Source organism: Babylonia areolata, chromosome 2, assembly GCF_041734735.1.
Source record: "Babylonia areolata isolate BAREFJ2019XMU chromosome 2, ASM4173473v1, whole genome shotgun sequence".
NCBI lineage: Eukaryota > Metazoa > Mollusca > Gastropoda > Neogastropoda > Buccinidae > Babylonia > Babylonia areolata.
Genome location: NC_134877.1, coordinates 39,679,133 through 39,686,632, shown reverse-complemented (window position 1 = coordinate 39,686,632; position 7,500 = coordinate 39,679,133).

The window sequence follows — 7,500 nt, the reverse complement described above, 5'->3', positions numbered from 1 at the left end:
CCAACTGGAGACAGTGCTTCTTCAGAGGACGGTAATGATCAACGCTCACTGTCAGTCACTGACAGCAAACCCACTAACCTCGGACCAGCTGTCAGTGACACCAACACCAACTCCACGACAGACAGCCCCATGTCTACATCTGGTGACGGCACTGACATCCTACCTGTTCCAGTGTGTGTCCGTGCTGTCACTTCATTGGACGACAGCCACCTGGACCCCCAGACCCCTGACTGTCCCCCCCCCACCCCTGACTGACAGTGACCAGCAGCATCAGGATGCAGACACTGGCACAACAACCCCCTGCGTGGACAGCCACCCCTCTGCCCCCACACATGAGGACACTGCTGACCAGTCTCCGGACTGTCCCCCCCACCCCCTGACTGACAGTGACCAGCATCAGGATGCAGACACTGGCACAACAACCCCCTGCGTGGACAGCCACCCCTCTGCCCCCACACATGAGGACACTGCTGACCAGTCTCCAGACACACCCAGCACTGAATCTCCGTCAGTGTGTGTGTCACAGTCACCACTGTCACCGCCAACGGAAGGTGGAATTGACACTGATCCAGAGGTCACCCCGACACTCCAAGGTGACAATAATACCCCCGATGTCAGTGATCCCATTGACACCAAAGTCTTGGTGAACACAGATGACAGTGTGTGTGTGTGCAGTGTCTGCAGTTTGTAAGTGAACCAATGTGCAGGTCATGCATCAAGGACTTAGATGCAGACATCAAATCCCACATTGACCACAAGCTGAAAATAATAACGCAGACAATGCAGCAAAAAATTGACAGTCTGCAAGAAGAATGTAATGTCTTGCGCGGTCTACTTAAAGACCAAACTAATTTGATTAATAGCATATCAGACCGCCAAAAACACATAGTTAAATCAAAGAGTGACTGCAGAGGAATGACAACGAAAAGTTCATCCAGTGAAGAGCAATCTGATTGTACCCCGTCAAAGGCAATCAAGCCAAAAGTATGTGCTGATGTTTATATTGCTAACACAAGTGATGCAGATAATACAGATGATTGCCAGGTTGTTACTGTCTCCACCTGTCGCTGACACTGGTACCGTCACAACGGACAACACAGGAAGGTCTACATCAGACAATAAACTCAAAATCAACAACAAAAGTGACCCTCCCCCAAAGTACAAGCTACGCTTCCCCGCCCAAGGAAAACTTATCAACTTTCTTATTGGGGATTCGAACCTCCAGTCCATCGACAGACAGAGGCTGGACAGAACAGGGCGCACTCATGTCCGCACAATGCCGGAGGCTAAAGTGACTGATGTCACTGCTGCTCTCCAAGACAGCCCAGTGCGGGAGGACACAAAGCGGGTGGTATTGCAAGTGGGGGGTAATGACATACACAAACATTACACCGCTGACACACTGAAGCGTGACTTTAGTGACCTCCTGACTCAGTTCAAAAGGGTTTTTCCTGCAGCCAAAATAGCTGTCTCCGCGCTCCTTCCCAGAAAATCAGCTCCCTTGCGATTCATTAACCTACTAAATAATGAACTGCATGCGGTATGCGCAGACAAGGGAGTCACTTTTCTGTTTGAAAACAAATTTGTTGACACAAATTCCCAAATGGTGAAACCTTATTTCACAACTGACGGCACCCATCTGTCCGCAAGGGGTCTGTCGCTATGGCTACGTCAAGTCAGTCAGTTTCTCGCTCTCCGCACAAACCGTCCTTCACGGTTCAGTGACGGCAGAGCAGGCCCGGCTCTTTGCGAGGGCCGCGTGGCTCAAGAGACAATGGCTGGTCACCGAGCCGACCGTCTACAACCTCCACCATCCAGAACACAAGACACTCAAGTGACGCAGTGCGGGCCAATCCAGTCTGCACCATCGGCGAGCTCTGAGCACGCTGAACAGGACAGTCAGATTGGACAACAAAAAAACGAGCAAAAGTCATTTGACCACTCAAAAAATAGTGGTCAAATACCAGTCAATCAAACAACGTGTGCTCCCCACTTTGCAATACCACCCATGCCGCATTATAACAAACCCAGCCAGCCAATGCCCATGTTTCCCCCCTTTTGGCCTTTCCCTCCCTTCCCCGCTATGCCCTTCAACCCCTGGCTTCATCACATGCAGCGCCTCTACCCTTCAGTCTCTTCTTAACTGTACTGAGGGCCCCACTGTAGAAAATCCAACTTCGTTTTCCCATCTTCTTTTTTCCCCTGGCTTACTGTGGATGACCGTTGTGACATACTAGTGTCAACTTCTGCCCCGATTCAGTTTTGTGTCCCCCACCCTCCTGTTCTTGACTTGGATTGTTCTTGTTTTATTGGAGGTTTTTTTTTTGTGTGTGTGTGTTTTCTTTTTTGCAATTTCGTGTGTTTATGTTCTTCATCCAGCGACTTTTTTTTTTTTTTACTTCTTCGTAAACATTTCGTGTGAACCTTGCGATTCATTTTTTTTCTTAGCACTTGCATATAAACAAATTGTGTGTGGGTGTGGGTGTGTATGTGTGTGTGTGCATTGATTTATTTTTTTATTCTGTGTTTGCTTTTCTTATTTTTCTTTTCATTAATTTTGCCCTGAATTGTCCTGAAGTGTTTTGTGAAACTCTTGTCTGCTTCACCTATTTTAAGAAGTTTAATTGTTAATTGAAGTGTTGACCTACATTATTCATGTCAAAAATGCAAACTTATGATCTCACTGTGGGTCATTTGAATGTCTACCATCTTGAGAACAAAGCGACTGATGTGAATGTCTTCCTTGACCAGACTAGAATTTGTCACATTTTCGGATTAACAGAGTCTAGACTGTCCCCAGCTGTAGACGATGATGTAATTGCGATTCCAAACTATTCATTGTTCAGAAGAGATGCCACTCATTCCGGACACACCGGAATAGCTGTGTATGTCCACGACACTATGAAAGCTTTTACTAATAGACGATTTGATTTAGAGTCCGTAAATGTAGAAAGCATCTGGCTGGAGGTGAAAGTAGCAAAATGCCCAGTTATACTAGGATTCATTTATAGAAACCCATCCAGCAGTTTCGGGTGGTATGATGATTTTGTCATCATGATGGACAAAGTACAGGATTTTGCTCGTGGCAGGGACATTATCATTCTTGGTGACTTTAATATAGATTTTCAAAAACCTCATCCGGCATGGGATTCTACCATATCTCTATTTAATTTACACCAAATAATACAGTCAGCAACGCGAGTTACGTCATCCAGCTCAACTCTGATTGACCACATCTATGTCAATAATCCAGACAGAGTCGTAAGTGCTCAGGTACACCAGACCAGTATCAGTGACCACTTCGCTATACAGTGTACAGTTGCCTGTAAGATACCAACAGCTAGAACTAGAACCCACTCCACCATCACGTATCGATCGTATAAGTACTTTAACGAAGTTGATTTTCTCCATGATCTCAGCGAATGCTCATTTAAGGAAATTTATGAATCTAACGATCCAGATGAAGCGGTCGCGGCATTTCATAGAATCTTTTTATCTGTTTATGACAAGCATGCCCCAGTTAGAAGAAAACGGGTAGGAAATTCATCAACACCTCCTTGGTTTACTGTCATCATATCAATAGCGATCAAAATTAGAGATAAACTAAAGAAAGAAAAGAACTATTCCGCGTTTAAGCAACAAAGAAAACACGTGAAGTTCTTAGTCCGTCAGGCCAAAAAGACATATTTTAACAGGATAACTACGTCAGAATCAGACAATACTTCATCCATATGGAAAGCTCTCAATGCACTGACCAATAAGTCCTTTCCTGGAAAATCATTGAAATATGATTGTTTCACAGCAACAGACTTTAACAACCACTTCCTATCCATCGCGGAAAGTTTGACAAATCGTCTGAAACAAAACTCAGATCAGTATGAATGTCCAGTCAGTCTAAAATCATTTTGTTCAGACAGGCTCAGCCAACAAGATACATTTCACATTCCACAACTAACCGTTTATGAGGTCGGTAAATACATATCCAACCTTGGACAAAAAAACACACATGGCTGTGACGGACTCAGCAATAAAATTCTGCTTCTATCACTGCCATATACAGTGCATCATCTGACATATATTTATAACCTCAGTATTTCAAAAAGTGTTTTTCCAACTATGTTCAAAACTGCCAAAATCATACCACTACCTAAAGTAAAAAATCCCTCTGACCTGAACGATTACCGACCAATATCAATTCTATCATCACTTTCTAAACCACTTGAAAAACACGTACACAAGCACCTTTTGCAATATCTTGACCGGCACAACTTGCTTCATCAAAATCAGTCAGGGTTTCGCCCAAAACACTCCTGTCAGACAGCCCTCACCAGTCTCTTAGATAAACTGCTCACAGCTATAAATGACAAAAAAATCAACGGAATTGTATTTTTAGATTTGAAGAAAGCATTTGATCTCGTTAACCATCGAATACTTCTTGAAAAGCTACGGGTTTATCAGCTTGATACAAATTCTGTTAATTTTTTTGAGTCATACTTAAAAGAAAGAAAGCAGAGTGTATTAGTAAACGGGACCTTTTCGAATGTGGGAATAACTAAAATGGGCATTCCCCAAGGCTCTGTGCTTGGCCCCTTATTGTTCAACCTTTATATCAATGATCTTCCATTATGTATCTCCTCATCTGCAATATCATGCGACATGTTTGCAGATGACTCTTCTCTTCATACATATGGAGTAAATTCAGAGCACATTAATGATAGATTACAAACCAGCCTAACCGAAGTATCCAACTGGTGTACAGAAAATAATATGCTCCTTAACCCAAAAAAAAACAAAGAGTATGATTGTAGCCACTCGCCAAAAGCACCAGCGTGGCTTACATCCGCTCACTTTGTCAATCGATGGGCCAAGCTATTGAACAAGTTACAGAACATCGACACCTTGGTGTCGTTATTGACAACCAGCTAAAATGGGAGGCACATATCAGTTCTTTATCAAGGTCAGTTGCAAAAAATGTTTACCTATTATCCCGTTTAAAACATGTCGTCAGTCCAGAGGCTTCCTATTTCTTTTTCCATTCTCATATCATGTCTAGAATTAATTACGTTTCAAACGTTTGGGACAACTGCAGCGAAGTGCACATGAAAAAACTAGATTCTGTACACAGACGTGCTGTAAAACACCTCAATGGTGTTTTACGAAACACACGCATTCATCCATATCAACTGCCAGCACCTCTTCCCTTGACAAAGCACCTAATATTGAATAAGTGCGTACTTATGCATAAAATTATATTCGGTAAATGCCCTACTTATCTACACCAAACCATTGTCTGCTATGAAACTCGCAACCCTAACTCCCGAAATGCGACTCTTACTCTACCGAAGCCAAGAATAGACCTTTATAAATCGAGTTTGGCATATTCCGGCACGCACTGCTGGAACAATCTCCCCAAACACCTCAAAGAACCCTTTTCCACCACAACATTCAAAAAGAAACTTGGAAGTACATGCGTGCCGAAAGCCAGACCGAAAATCTGGTATAATATTGTCACTGACAATCCTTACAAACTATGTCGAAATGCGTCAATCAGTTGATAACGTATCACGCCATATAATATTATTTCAGAGATTTTCTCTTTACAGTGGACACAAACAAACGAAATCAAACTCTAGTCTGGTCACGTCTACGATTTTGTATACTTACATGTATTACAAATTGTGAACCACCCTCACCCAACTCTTTTTTTTTTTTTTTCTTCCCACACTGACATATCTTTACATCTCTGTCTGTCTGTCTATCTGTGTCTCTCTCTCCCCTCTGTCTCTCCCTCTCTCTGTCTTTCACATAATGTGTCTATCTGTCCATATCCCTATTACCCGTCGCCTTATTTACTGCCTTTTATGTCTCTTACATCTGTGTTTAAAATTTTATCGTTACTTTTCTGTGTTAATTTCACTTGAATCATTCATGTGTAGCATTCATGCTAGGGTTTTGTTGTTGTTTTTCCCTTGGTGTGTGTTAGTGTTAGTGTGTGTGTGTGTGTGTGTGTGTGTGTGTGTGTGTGTGTGTGTGTGTGTGTGTGTTAGTGTGTGTGTGTGTGTGTGTGTGTGTGTGTGCGTGTGTGCGTGTGTGTGTTACTCGCTTCCGTTCCGTACAGATGTGAGTGATGTTGTGTCTCTCAGTTTGACGCTGTGTTATACTCGTACATTATACATGTATAAGTATTCAATATAACTACATTTATATGCGTACATGTTTGTGTGTCTCTTAGAACAACGGCAGATGTGTAAGTCGGCCAAAGTGCTAATATCTTCACCGTTGGAAAATAAAGATTCATCCATTCATTCACTCTCTCTCTCTCTCTCTCTCTCTCTCTCTCTCTCTCTCACACACACGATGATTTGAGATATTATTTGTAAAGAACTTGGAGGAAAAATCTGAGATTTTTTTTAAACTTAGGAAAAAAATCTCTTCAGCATGTTCACCTCACAAGATCACGAGGTGATAATCTTGATGGCAAAATTTGTATCAGAAGCTTTGGAGATTAGGCAAAGATCACAACAAACAGATGCAAACTGCGTGGTTAAATATGTTTTATTAACATTTTCTTCTGTGGCCAATGTTGGAATCTGTTGCACTGATGGAAGAACGAACGTTCGAGTTATTTTGTGTGTTGAGTGACCTGTTGATTGCTACCATTTTTCTTCAAGGAAAGAACTTTGTTTTGTTTTAATGTTTGCTTTCTCCATTTTTCATTCTTCCATTCTAATGGTTTGTTCTGCAATGACAGTAAGATGACGCATTCACCCGTATCATATATCATTGTTATTATCAAAAGGACCTCGAATTCATCGATTGTTCAGGTCCCTTGAGAATGGGCCGATGGTCGTCTGAATAATCATGATTTCAATTTTGATTTTAATCTTTTAATTCAGTTTCCATCTTTTGATCTCTCTCTCACTGAAAACACCCCGATACATTTTGAGTCTGTTGTTATCATTTTATGTTTGCACTGTGTACATTATTCCGTCGTACCAATTCACCTTTCGCTCGGAGTACAGATAGTACATACATGCGTTTCATATGTTTGATTTTTCGGTAATAATCGTGAAATCTCTCTCTCTCTCTCTCTCTCTCTCTCTCTCTCTCTCTCTCTCTCTCTCTCTCTCTCTCTCTCTCTCTCTCTCTCTCTCTCTCTCTCTCTCTCCGATAAGTTGATAATTATCATATTGATAGTTTCTGCTTTTCCACAGACTGCATGGTATACGCCATGTATTAATTTTCAAGAGTAACACAGTAGTGTGTGTGTGTGTGTGTGTGTGTGTGTGTGTGTGTGTGTGTGTGTGTGTGTGTGTGTGTGTGTGTGTGTGCCAGGTGTGTGTGTGTGTGTGTGTGTGTGTGTGTGTGCGTGTAGGGTATGTGCGCGTGGGGCGAAGGGGATCGATGCCAAATGGCCGCATGCTCAAGGTTTGTGTTTATTACTATGTATAACAGACCCCATGCATATAGGGCGGTGATTGGATGAAAAAAGCACATTAC